Source organism: Narcine bancroftii, chromosome 4, assembly GCF_036971445.1.
Source record: "Narcine bancroftii isolate sNarBan1 chromosome 4, sNarBan1.hap1, whole genome shotgun sequence".
NCBI lineage: Eukaryota > Metazoa > Chordata > Chondrichthyes > Torpediniformes > Narcinidae > Narcine > Narcine bancroftii.
In genome coordinates this window covers 197,592,631-197,607,023 of record NC_091472.1, presented here as the reverse complement: position 1 = coordinate 197,607,023, position 14,393 = coordinate 197,592,631, and positions in this window count along the sequence as shown.

Here is a 14,393-nt window from a genome sequence, read left to right as displayed (position 1 = left end):
TTGATGTTCAAGATGAGGGTGAGGTGTGGGTAGATTGGTTGTTCATGGTGAAGCCGATGTGTTGTGAGTTGGATGTTCATGTTGATGGTTATGTGTGGAGATACTGGATGTTCATTCAGAAGGTGATGTGTGGAGAGTTTTGATATTCAAGGTGAGGTTGAAGTGTGGAGAGTTTCGATGTTCATGGTGAAGGTGTAGTATGAATAGACAGGATGTTCATGGTGAGACTGATGTGTAGTGTGATTGGATGTTCATGGCGATGGTTATGTGTGGAGAGACTGGATGTTCATGGTGTGGGTGTGGTGTGGAGAGATTGGATGTTGAAGGTGAGGGTGCGATGTGGAGAGATTCGATGAACAAGGTGAGGGAATCATGTGGATAGGTGGGATGATCATGGTAAGGCCGAGCTTTGGGGACATTGGATGTTCATGGTGAGGGAGCGGAGTTGAGAGACTGGAAGATCATGGTGAGGATGAGATGTGGAGAGATTGGATGTTCATGATGAGAATGAGATGTGGAGAAATTGGATGTTCATGGGAGGGTGAGGTTTGAACAGATTGGATGTTCATCGTGAAGGTGAGGTGTTGTGAGATTAAATGTTCATGGTGAAGGTGAAGTGTGGAGAGACTGGCTGTTCATTCAGAAGAGGATGTGTGGAGAGATTGGATGTTCAAGGTGAGGTTGAAGAGTGGAGAGTTTTGATGTTCATGGTGAAGGTGAAGTATGAATAGGCAGGATGTTAATGGTGAGAAAGATGTGTGGTGAGATTGGATGTTCATGTTGAGGGTGGGGTGTGGAGAGATTGGATGTTCCAGGGGAGGAGGTAGTCTGGAGATTTTGGATGCTCACGGTGAGGGCAATGTGTGGAGTAATTGGATGCTCATTGTGGGGGAGAGATGTGGAAAGATTGATAGTTTCATGAGGAGGGTGAGGTGAGGAGAGGTTGGATGCTCATGGTGATGTCAGGAAGTAGAGAGATTGGAGTCTCATCCAGAGGGAAAGATGTGGATTGATTGGATGCTCATTGTTGGGGAAAAGTGTGGAGAGATTCGAATTTCGAGGAGAGTGTGGTGTTGTGAGATTGGATGTTCACACTGATGGTGCGATGTGCAGAAATTGAATGGTCATGGTGAGGGTGAAGTGTGACAAAATTGCGTGTTCATGGTGAAGGTGAGGAGTGGAGAGATTGGATGTTCATGGTGAGGATGAGGTTTGGAGAGTCTGGATGTTCATGGTGAATGTGAAATGTGGAGAGGCTGATTGATCCTGGAGAGGGTGAGGTGTGGAGAGATTGGATGTTCATGTTGAAGGTGAGCAAAAGAGAGTGTGGACACATGTGCTTAAGGTTAGGTGTTCAGAGATTGAATGATGAAACTGAAGTTGAGGTATGGAGAGAGTGGATGTTCAAGGTGATGGTGAAGTGTGGAGAGTTTAGATGTTCAAGGTGTGAGTGGGGTGTGGAGAGGTTGGATGTTCAAGGTGAAGTGGAGGTGTCGAGAGATTGGTTGTTCATGTTGAGGGTGTGAAGTGGAGAGATTGGATTTTCAAAGGGATGAGGTGGTGTGAAGAGCTTGCATTCTCATGGGGAGAGCAAGGTGTGGAGAGATTGTATGCTCTTTGTGGGGGAGAAGTGTGGAGAGTTTGGAAGTTTCATGAGGATGTTAAGGTGCAGAGAGATAGGATGCTCACTGTCAGGGCGAGGTGGGGAGAGATTTGGAATGTCAGGAGAAGGGTGTTGGGTGGAGAAATGGGATGGTCATGGTGAGGATGCGGTGTAGAGAATTTGAATGTTCTTGGTGAAGATGAGGTCTGGAGAGATTGGATGTTGAAGTGAGGGGTGTGTGGAGAGATTCGTTGATCAAGGTGGGTGTCAGGTGGAGAGATATAATGCTCATGGTAAGGCCGAGCTGTGGAGAGTTTGGATGTTCATTCAGAAGGAGAAGTGTGAAGAGATTGGATGATCAAGGTGAGGTTGAAGTGTGGAGAAATTGGATTTTAATGGTGAGAGCGAGTTATGGACAGATTGGATGTTCATAGCGAGGGTGAGGTGTGAGGTTATTGGATGTTCATGGTGAAGTTGAGGTGTGGAGAGACTGGATGTTCATTGTGAGATTTAAGTTTGGAAAAGTGGAGGTTAATGGTGATAGTGAGGAATGAAAAGTTTGGATGTTGAAGTCACGGGTGAGGTGTGAAGAATTTTGGATATTCATGGTGAAGGTAAAGAGTGGAGACATTGGATGTTCATGGTGAGGATGAGGGGTGGAGAGACTGGATGTCCATGGCGAGGGTGAGGTGTGGCGAAACTGGATTTACATTTTGAATGTGAAATGTGGAGAGACTGAATGTTCATTGAGATGGTGAGGTGTGGTGAGATTGGAAGTTCATGTTGAGGGTGAGCATAAGAGAGTGTGGACGTACATGGTTAAGGTGAGGTGTGCAGAGATTGAATGTTCAACGTGAGGGTGAAGGTGGAGAATTTTGATGTTCAAGTTGTGGGTAAGGTGTGGAGAGACTGGATGTTCATTCAGAAGGTGATCTGTGGAGAGATTGGATATTCAAGGTGAGGTTGAAGTGTGGAAAGTTTGGATGTTCATGGTGAAGGTGAAGTATGAATAGACAGGATGTTCATGGTGAGCATGAGATGTGGAGAGATTGGATGTTCATTGTGATGGTTATGTGTGGAGAGACTGGATGTTCATTGTGAGAGTTGGCTTTGGAGAAATTGGATGTTAATGGTGAGAGCGAGGAATGGAATGGAGCGAGGAAGGTGAGTTGTAAGGAGATTGGATGTTCATAATGAAGGTGAAGAGTGGAGAGATTGAATGTTCATGGTGAGGGTGATGTGTGGAGAGAATGGATGTTCATGGATATGGTGAGGTCTGTAGAGATTGGATGTTTATGTTGAGGATGAGCAGAAGTGAGTGTGGACATACATGGTTAAGGTGAGGTGTGCAGGGATTGGATGGTCATTCAGAAGGTGATGTGCGGATAGATTGGATGTTCATGGTGGTGGTTATGTGTGGAGAGACTGGATGTTCATTGTGAGGGTGTGGTGTGTAGAGATTGGATGTTGAAGGTGAGGGTGTGGTGTGGAGAGATTTGATGAACAAGGTAAGGGCGTCGTGTGGAGAGATGGGATGATCATGGTAAGGCCAAGCTGTGGGAATATTGGATGTTCATGGTGAGGGAGCGGTGTGGAAAGACTGGATGTTCATGGTGAGGATGAGATGTGAAAAGTTTGGATGTTCATCATGAAGTTGAGGTGCTGTCAGATTAAATGTTAGTGGTGAAAGTGAAGTGTGGAGAGATTGGATGTTAAAGTTGAGGTAGAAGTGTGGAGAGTTTTGATGTTCATGGTGAAGATGAAGAATGAATAGACAGGATGTTCATGGTGAGAACGTGGTGTGGTAAGATTGGATGTTCATGTTGAGGGTGAGGTGTTGAGAGACTGGATGTTCATGGTGAAGGTGGTGTGTGGAGGGATTTGATGTTCAAGGGGAGGAAGTAATCTGAAGAGATTAGATGCTCAAGGTGAGGGCAATGTGTGGAGTGATTGGATGCTCATTGTGGGGGGAAGAGATGTGGAGAGATTGGATGTTTCATGAGGAGGGTGAGGTGTGGAGAGGTTGGATGTTCATGGTGAGTTCGGGAAGTAGAGAGATTGGAGGTTCATGCAGAGGGAAAGGTGTGGATTGATTGGATGCTCATTGTGGGTGAAAGCTGTGGAGAGATTAGAATTTCAGGAGGAGGGTGTGGTGTTGATCAATTGGATGTTCATACTGAGGGAGATTGTGGAGAAATTGAATGGTCATGGTGAGGGTGAAGTGTGAGAAGTATGGGTGTTCATGGTGAAGGTGAGGTGTGGAGAGATTGGATGTTCATGGTGAGGATGAGGTTTGGAGAGTCTGGGTGTTCATGGTGAATGTGAAATGTGGAGAGGCTGAATGATCCTGGAGAGGGTGAGGTGTGCAGAGATTGGATGTTCAAGGTGAGTGTGAAGTGTGGAGAGTTTGGATGTTCAAGGTGTGGGTGGGGTGTGGAGAGTTTGGATGTTCAAGGTGAAGTGGAGGTGTCGACAGATTGGTCGTTCATGTTGAGGGTGGGGAATGGAGATATCGGATTTTCAAGGGGAGGAGGTTTTGTGAAGTAATTGCATTCTCATGGTGAAGGTGAAGAGTGGAGAGATTGGATGTTCATGGTGAGGGTGAGGTGTGGAGAGACTGGATGTTCATGGAGATGATGAGGTCCGGAGAGATTGGATGTTTATGGTGAGGATGAGCAGAAGGGAGTGTGAACGCACATGGTTAAGGTGAGGTGTGCAGGGATTGGATGTTCATGGTGATGGTTATGTGTGGAGAGACTGGATGTTCATGGTAAGGGTGTGGTGTGGAGAGATTGGATGTTGAAGGTGAGGGTGCGGTGTGCAGATATTTGATGAACAAGGTGAGGGAGTCGTTTGGAGAGATGGGATTATCATAGTAAGGCCAAGATGTGGGGATATTGGATGTTCATGGTGAGGGAGCGATGTGGAGAGATTGGATGTTCATGATGAGAATGAGATGTGGAGATATTAGATGTTCATGGTGAGGGTAAGGTGTGAAGAGATCGGATGTTCATCGTGAAGGTGAGGTGCTGTGAAATTAAATGTTAGTGGTGAAGGTGAAATGTGGAGAGACTAGATGTTCATTCAGAAGGAGATGAGTGGAGAGATTGGATGTTCAAGTTGAGGTAGAAATGTGGAGAGTTTTGATGTTCATGGTGAAGGTGAGGTATGAGTAGACAATATGTTCATGGTGAGAAAGTGGTGTGGTGAGATTGGATGTTCATGTTGAGGATGCAATTTGGAGAGACTGGATGTTCATGGTGAGGGTGAGGTGTGGTGAAACTGGATGTTCATTTGAATGTGAAATGTGGAGAGACTGAATGTTCATTGAGAGGGTGAGGTGTGGTGAGATTGGATGCTCATGTTGAGGGTGAGCAGAAAACAGTGTGGATGTAAATGTTGAAGGGGAGGTGTGTAGAGATTGGATGTTCAAGCTAAGGGGGAGGTGTGGAGAGATTGGATGTTCATTCAGAATGCTATGTGTGGACAGATTGGATGTTCAAGGTGAGGGTGAAGTTGGAGAGTTTTGATGTTCATGGGGTGGGCCAGGTGATGGAGAGACTGGATGTTCATGGTGAGGGTGGTGTGTGCAGAAATTTGATGTTCAAGGAGAGGAAGTAATCTGAAGAGATTAGATGCTCAAGGTGAGGGCAATGTGTGGAGTGATTGGACTCTCATTGTGGAGGAGAGATGTGGAGAGATTGGAAGTTTCATGAGGAGGGTAAGATGTGGAGAGGTTGGATGCTCATGGTGAGGTCGGGAAGTAGAGAGTTTGGAGGTTCATGCAGAGGGAAAGGTGTGGATTGATTGGATGCTTATTGTGGGGGCAAGGCGTGGAGAGATTGGAATTTCAGGAGGAGGGTGTGGTGTTAATCAATTGGATGTTCATACTGAGGGTGATTGTGGAGAAATTGAATGGTCATGGTGAGGGTGAAGTGTGAGAAGTTTGGGTGTTCATGGTGAAGGTGAGGAGTGGAGAGATTGGATGTTCATTGTGAGGATGAGGTCTGGAGAGTCTGGATGTTCATGATGAATTTGAAATGTGGGAAAGCTGAATGTTCCTGTAGAAGGTGAGGTGTGGAGAGGTTGGATGTTCAAGGTGAAGTGCAGGTGTCGAGTGATTGGTGAGGGTCTGGAGTGGAGAGATTGGATTTTCAAGGGGAGGGGGGTGGTATGAAGAGATTGCATTCTCATGGGGTGGGTGAGGTGTGGAGAGTTTCGATGCTCTTTGTGGGGGAGAGGTGTGGAGAGTTTGGAAGTTTCATGAGGAAGTTAAAGTGTGGAGAGATTGGATGCTCACTGTGGTGGCGAAGTGGGGAGAGATTTGGAATTTTAGGAGAAGGGTATTGTGTGGGGAAATTGGATGGTCATGGTGAGGATGATGTGTAGAGAATTTGGATGTTCCTGGTGAAGATGAAGTGTGGGGAGATTATATGTTAATGTGAGGGTGAGGTGTGGTGAGATTCGATGATCAAGGTGGATGAGTCAAGTGGAGAGATGTAATGATCATGGTAAAGCCGAGCTGTAGAGAGTTTGGATGTTCATTCAGAAGGAGATGTGTGAAGTGATTGGATGTTCAGGTTGAGGGTGGGGTGTGGAGAAATTGGATGATCATGGTGAGAGTGATATCATTACATATTGGATGTTCATGGTGAGGGTGAGTTGTGAGGTGATTGGATGTTTATGGTGAGGTTGAGGTGTGGAGAGATTGGATGTTCATTGTGAGGGTGAGATGTGGAATCATTGGATGTTTAATTTGAGGGTGAGGTGTGGAAAGATTGGATGTTCATGGTGATTGTGAGGTGTGGAGTGATTGGAGGTTCATGGTGAGGGTGAGGTGTGATAAGAAAGGATATTCATCGAGAGGGTGAGGTTTCAAGTGATTGGTTGTTCAAGGTGAGGGTGAGGTGTGGAGAGACTGGATGTTCAAGGTGGGTGTGAGGTGTGGAGTGATTGGAGGTTCATGGTGAGGGTGAGGTGTGATAAGAAAGGATGTTCATGGAGAGGGTGAGGTTTCAAGTGATTGGTTGTTCAAGGTGAGGGTGAGGTGTGGAGAGACTGGATGTTCATGGTGGGTGTGAGGTGTGGAGTGATTGGAGGTTCATGGTGAGGGTGAGGTGTGGTAAGAAAGGATGTTGATGGAGAGGGTGAGGTTTCAAGTGATTGGTTGTTCAAGGTGAGGGTGAGGTGTGGAGAGACTGGATGTTCATGGTGGGTGTGAGGTGTGGAGTGATTGGAGGTTCATGGTGAGGGTGAGGTGTGATAAGAAAGGATGTTCATGGTGAGGGTGAGGTGTCAAGTGATTGGTTCTTCAAGGTGAGGGTGAGGTGTGGAGAGACCATGTTCATGGTGAGGATTACTTGTGGAGAATTTGGATGTCCATAGTGAGGGAGAGATGTGGAGGGTTTTGATATTCATGGTCAGGGTCAGGTGTGGAGAGCCTGGATGTTCATGTTGAGGGGTGGTGAGGAGAGTTTGGATGTTCATGGTGAGGGTGAGGTGTGAGGTTATATGGATGTTCATGGTGAGAATGAAGTGTGGAGAGATTGGATGTTCATGGTGATGTGTGGATTGGCTGGATATTCATGGTGATGGTGAGGTGTGGAGAGACCGGATGGTCATGGTGAGGGGAGTTGTGGAGAGACTGGATGTTCATGGTGAGGGTGAAGTGTGGAGAGATTGGATGTTCATGGTGAGGGTAAGATGTGGAGAGGTTGGATGCTCATGGTGAGGTTGGGAAGTAGAGAGTTTGGAGGTTCATGCAGAGGGAAAGGTGTGGATTGATTGGATGCTTATTGTGGGGGCAAGGCGTGGAGAGATTGGAATTTCAGGAGGAGGGTGTGGTGTTGATCAATTGGATGTTCATACTGAGGGTGATTGTGGAGAAATTGAATGGTCATGGTGAGGGTGAAGTGTGAGAAGTTTGGGTGTTCATGGTAAAGGTGAGGAGTGGAGAGATTGGATGTTCATTGTGAGGATGAGGTCTGGAGAGTCTGGATGTTCATGATGAATTTGAAATGTGGGAAAGCTGAATGTTCCTGTAGAAGGTGAGATGTGGAGAGGTTGGATGTTCAAGGTGAAGTGCAGGTGTCGAGTGATTGGTGAGGGTCTGGAGTGGAGAGATTGGATTTTCATGGTGAGGGTAAGGTGTAAATAGATTGGATGTTCCTGGTGAGAGTGAGGTGTGGAGTGATTAGATATTCAATTTGATGGTGAGGTGTGGAAAGAGCGAATGTTCCTGGTGAGGGTGAGGTATGGAGGGATTGGATGTCCATGGTGAGGGTGAGGTGTATAGAGATTCAATGTTCATGGTGAGGGTGAGGTGTGGAGAGATTGGATGTTCATGGTGAGGGTGAGGTGTAAATAGATTGGATGTTCATGGTGATGGTGAAGTGTGGAGAGATTAGATGTTCAATTTGATGGTGAGATGTGGAAAGAGTGGATGTTCCTGGTGAGGGTGAGGTGTAGAGTGATTGGATGTTCATGGTGATTGTGTGGTGTGGAGAAATTTGATGTTCATGCTGAGGGTGAGGTGTGGAGAATTTGGATGTCCATAGTGAGGAAGAGATGTGGAGGGTTTGATTAATCATTGTGAGGGTGAGGTCTGGAGAGACTGGATGTTCAGGGTAAGGGTTAGGTGTGGAATGATTGGAGGTTTATGGTGAGGGTGAGGTACGGTAAGAATGGAGTGAGGGTGAAGTGTCAAGTGATTGGTTGTTCAAGGTGAGGGTGAGGTGTGGAGAGACAGCAAGTTCATGGTGAGGATGATGAGTGGAAAGTTGGGATGTCCATAATGAGGGAGAGATGTGTAGCATTTGGATATTCATGGTGAATGAGTGGTATGGAGAGATTAGATGATCATGGTAAGCGTTAGGTGTGGAGATATTGGATGTTAATTGTGAGGGTGTGGTGTGGATGATCATGATGAGGGGAGTTGTGGAAGGACTGGATGTTCATGGTGAGGGTGACGTGTGGAGAGAATTGATGATCATGGTTAGGGTGTGGTGTCAAGTGATTGGTTGTTCAAGTTGAGGGTAAGCTGTGGAGACACTGGATGGTCCATTTGAGGGTGAGGAGTGTAGAGACTGGATGTTCATAGCAAGTGTGAGGTGTGGAGTGACTGGAGGTTCATGGTGAGGGTGAGGGGTGGTAAGAAAGGATGTTCATGGTGAGGGTGAGGTGTCAAGTGATTGGTTGGTCAAGGTGAGGGTGAGGTGTGGAGAGATTGAATGTTCTTTGTGAGGGTGAGGTGTGGAATCACTGGATGTTTAATTTGAGGGTGAGGTGTAGAGAGACTGGATGTTCATGGTGATTGTGAGGTGTGGAGTGATTGGTGGATCATAGTGAGGGTGAGGTGTGGTAAGAAAGGATATTCATGGTGAGGGTGAGGTGTCAAGTGATTGGTTGTTCAAGGTGAGGGTAAGGTGTGGAGACACCATGTTCATGGTGAGGATGACGTATGGTGAATTTGGAAGTCCATAGTGAGGGAGAGATGTGGAGGGTTTGGATATTCATGGTGAGGGTGAGGTGTGGAGTGATTGGGTGTTCATGCTGAGGGTGAGGTGTGGATAGATTGGATGTTAATGGTGAGGGTGAGGTGTGAAGAATTTGGATGTCCATAGTGAGGAAGAGATGTGGAGGGTTTGATTAATCATTGTGAGGGTGAGGTCTGGAGAGACTGGATGTTCAGGGTAAGGGTTAGGTGTGGAATGATTGGAGGTTTATGGTGAGGGTGAGGTACGGTAAGAATGGAGTGAGGGTGAAGTGTCAAGTGATTGGTTGTTCAAGGTGAGGGTGAGGTGTGGAGAGACAGCAAGTTCATGGTGAGGATGATGAGTGGAAAGTTGGGATGTCCATAATGAGGGAGAGATGTGTAGCATTTGGATATTCATGGTGAATGAGTGGTATGGAGAGATTAGATGATCATGGTAAGCGTTAGGTGTGGAGATATTGGATGTTAATTGTGAGGGTGTGGTGTGGATGATCATGATGAGGGGAGTTGTGGAAGGACTGGATGTTCATGGTGAGGGTGACGTGTGGAGAGAATTGATGATCATGGTTAGGGTGTGGTGTCAAGTGATTGGTTGTTCAAGTTGAGGGTAAGCTGTGGAGACACTGGATGGTCCATTTGAGGGTGAGGAGTGTAGAGACTGGATGTTCATAGCAAGTGTGAGGTGTGGAGTGACTGGAGGTTCATGGTGAGGGTGAGGGGTGGTAAGAAAGGATGTTCATGGTGAGGGTGAGGTGTCAAGTGATTGGTTGGTCAAGGTGAGGGTGAGGTGTGGAGAGATTGAATGTTCTTTGTGAGGGTGAGGTGTGGAATCACTGGATGTTTAATTTGAGGGTGAGGTGTAGAGAGACTGGATGTTCATGGTGATTGTGAGGTGTGGAGTGATTGGTGGATCATAGTGAGGGTGAGGTGTGGTAAGAAAGGATATTCATGGTGAGGGTGAGGTGTCAAGTGATTGGTTGTTCAAGGTGAGGGTAAGGTGTGGAGACACCATGTTCATGGTGAGGATGACGTATGGTGAATTTGGAAGTCCATAGTGAGGGAGAGATGTGGAGGGTTTGGATATTCATGGTGAGGGTGAGGTGTGGAGTGATTGGGTGTTCATGGTGAGGGTGAGGTGTGGAGAGCCTGGATGTTCATGTTGAGGGGTGGTGTAGAGAGATTGGATGATCATGGTGAGCGTTAGGTGTAGAGATATTAGATGTTCGTGGTGATAATGATGTGTGGAGAGATTGGATGTTCGTGGTGATGTGTGGATCGGCTGAATATTCATGGCGATGGTGTGGTGTGGAGAGACTGGATGGTCATGATGAGGGGAGTTGTGGAGAGACTGGATGGTCATGATGAGGGTAAGGTGTGGAGAAACTGGATGTTCATGGTGAGGGTGAGGGGTGAAAAGATTGGATGTTCATGGTGAGGATGAGGATGTCGATGGTGTTGGTGAGGTGTGGAAGGTTTGGATATTCATGGTGAGGGTGAGGTCTGGAGAGAATGGATGTTCAGGGTGAGGGTTAGGTGTGGAATGATTGGAGGTTTATGGTGAGGGTGAGGTATGGTAAGAATGGAGTGAGGGTGAGGTGTCGAGTGAATGGATGTTCAAGGTGAGGTTGAGGTGTGGAGAGACTGCATGTTCATGGTAAGGATGATGTGTGGAGAGTTGGGATGTCCATATTGAGGGAGAGATGTGGAGTGTTTGGATATTCATGGTGAGGGTCAGGTGTGGAGAGCCTGGCTGTTCATGGTGAGGGAGTGGTGTGGAGAGATTAGATAATCATGGTGAGTGTTAGGTGTAGAGATAATGGATGTTCATTGTAAGGGTGAGGTGTCGAGTGAATGGTTGATCAAGATGAGGCTGATGTGTGTAGAGACTGGATGTTCAGGGTGAAGGTGAGTTGTGGACATACTGGATGTTCATGATGAGGTGTTGAGTGTTTGGTAAGGCAGAGGTGTGGATAGTTTGGATGTTCATGGTGAGGATGAGGTGTGGAGAGTTTGGATGTTCATTGTGAGGGTGAGGTGTGGAGAGAATTGATTTTCATGGAGAGGGTGAGGTGTCGAGTGAATGGTTGTTCGAGGTGAGGCTGAGGTGTGTAGAGACTGGATGTTCAGGGTGAGGGTGAGTTGTGGACATAATGGATGTTCATGATGAGGTATTGAGTGTTTGGATGTTCATGGTTGGGGAGAGGTGTGGATAGTTTGGATGTTCATGGTGAGGCTGAGGTGTGGAGTGTTTGGATCTTCATAGTGAGGGTGAGGTGTGGAGCAACTAGATGTTCATAGTAAAGGTGAGGTGTGAAGAGACTGGATGTTCATGATGAGGTGTGGATGTTTGGATGTTCATGGTGAGGCTGAGGTGTGGAGTGTTTGGATCTTCATAGTGAGGGTGAGGTGTGGAGCGACTGGATGTTCATTGTGAGGGTGAGGTGTGGAGAGATTGCTTATTCAAATTGAGGCAAAGGTGTGGAGAGATTGGATGTTCATGTTGATGCGTGGAGTGGCTGTATATTCATGTTTTTGGTGCGCTGTGGAGAGACTGGATGTTCATGATGAGGCGAGTTGTGAAGAGACTGGATGCTCATGGTAAGGGTGAGGTGTAGAGAGACTGGATGTTCATGGTGAGGGTGAGCTGTGGAGCAACTGGACGTTCATAGTAAAGGTGAGGTGTGAAGAGACTGGATGTTCATGATGAGGTGTGGATGTTTGGATGTTCATGGTGAGGTAGAGTTGTGGATAGATTGGATGTTAAAGGTGAGGATGAGGTGTGGAGAGTTTGGATGTACAGTTTGAGGGTGAGTTGTGGACAGGTTGGATGTTCATGGTGTGAGTGAGGTGTAGAGACATTGGATGTTAATGGTGAGGTTGAAGTGTGGAGAGACTGGATGTTCATGGTAAGGGTGAGGTGTGAAATGTCTGGATGTTCATGATGAGGTGTGGAGTTTTTTGGATGTTCATGATGAGTTAGAGTATTGGATAGATTGGATGTTCATGGTGAGAATGTGGTGTGGAGAGTTTGGATGTTCATTGTGAGGGTGAGGTGTGGAGAGACGAGATGTTCATGCTGAGGGTGAGGTGTGGAGTGATTGGTTGATTATGGTGAGGTTGAGGTTTGGAGAGATTGGCTGTTCATTGTGAGCATGAAGTGTGGAGACATTGGATGTTTAATGTGAGGGTGAATTGTGGAGAAACTGGATGTTCATGGTGAGCGTGAGGTGTGGAGACAATGGATGTTTAGAGTGAGAGTGAGATGTGGAGAGACTGGATTGTCATGATGAGGGTGAAGTGTGGAGAGTTTGGATGTTGATGGTGAAGGTGTGGTGTGGAATGATTGGATGTTCATGGTGAGGGTGAGGTGTGGAGAGATTCGATGTTCATGGTGAGGGTGAGGTATGGAGAACCTGGATGTTCATGGTGAGGGGTGTTGTGTAGAAATTGGATGATCATGATGAGCGTTAGATGTGGAGATATTGGATGTTCATGGTGAGAATGATGTGTGGAGAGATTGGATGTTTGTGGTGATGTGTGGATCGGCTGGATATTCATGGTGATGGTGAGGTAAGGAGAGACTGGATGGTCATGATAAGGGAAGTTGAGGAGAGACTGGGTGGTCATGATGAGGGTGAGGTGTGGAGAGACTGGATGTTCATGGTGAGGGTGAGGTGTGGAGAGATTGGATGTTCATGATGAGGGTGAAGTGTGGAGAAATTAGATGTTCAATTTGATGGTGAGATGTGGAAAGAGTGGATGTTCCTGGTGATGGTGAGGTGTAGAGTGATTCGATGTTCATGGTGAGTCTGTGGTGTGGAGAAATTTGATGTTCATGGTAAGGGTGAGGTGTGAAAAGATTGGATGTTCATGGTGAGGGTGAGATGTGCAGAGATTGGAAATTCATGCTAAGGGTGAGGTGTGGATAGATTGGATGTTCATGTTGAGGGTGACATGCGGGGTGATTGGAGGTTCATAGTGAGGGTGAGGTGTCAAGTGATTGGTTGTTCAAGGTGAGGGTGAGCTGTGGATAGATTGGATGTTCATGGTGAGGATGAGGTGTGGAGAGTTTGGATTTTCAGTGTTAGGGTAAGATGTGGATAGGTTGGATGTTCATGGTGAGAGTGAGGCGTGGAGAGGTTGATGTTCATGGTGAGGCTGAGTTGTGACGAGACTGGATGTTCATGCTAAGAGTCAGGTATGGAGTCAATGGGTGTCCATGGTGAGGGTGAGGTGTTTAGAGACTGGATGATTCTTGTGAGGGTGAGGTGTGGAGACACTGGATGTTCATGGTGAGGGTGTGTTGTGGAGTAACTGGATATTCATAATGAGAGTGTGATGTGGGGAGACTGGATGTTCCTGATGAGGGTGAGGTGCAGAGAGATTGGATGTTCATGTTGAGGGTGAGGTGTGGAGAGAATTGATGTTCATGGCGAGTGTGAGGTGTCAAGTGAATGGTTGATCACGGTGAGGGTGAGGTGTGTAGAGACTGGATTTTCAGGGTGAAGGTGAGTTGTGGACATACTGGATGTTCATGATGAGGTGTTGAGTGTTTGGATGTTCTTGGTTAGGGAGAGGTGTGGATAGTTTAGATGTTCATGGTGAGGCTGAGGTGTGGAGTGTTTGGATGTTCATTGTGAGGGTGAGGTGTGGAGCGACTGGATGTTCATTGTGAGGGTGAGGTGTGGAGAGATTGCTTATTCATGTTGAGGCAGAGGTGTGGAGAGATTGGATGTTCATGTTGATGTGTGGAGTGGCTGTATATTCATGTTTTTGGTGCGCTGTGGAGAGACTGGATGTTCATGATGAGGCGAGTTGTGGAGAGACTGGATGTTCATGGTAACAGTGAGGTGTAGAGAGACTGGATGTTCATGGTAAAGGTGAGGTGTGAAGAGTCTGGATGTTCATGATGAGGTGTGGAGTGTTTGGATGTTCATGGTGAGGTAGAGTTGTGGATAGATTGGATGTTCATGGTGAGGATGAGGTGTGGAGAGTTTGGATGTACAGTTTGAGGGTGAGATGTGGACAGGTTGGATGTTCATGGTGTGAGTGAGGTGTGGAGACATTGGATGTTAATGGTGAGGTTGAAGTGTGGAGAGACTGGATGTTCATGGTAAGGGTGAGGTGTGAAGAGTCTGGCTGTTCATGATGAGGTCTGGAGTGTTTGGAAGTTCATGGTGAGTTAGAGTTGTGGATAGATTGGATGTTCATGGTGAGTATGAGGTGTGGAGAATTTGGATGTTCATTGTGAGGGTGAGGTGTGGAGAGACCAGATGTTCATGCTGAGGGTGAAGTGTG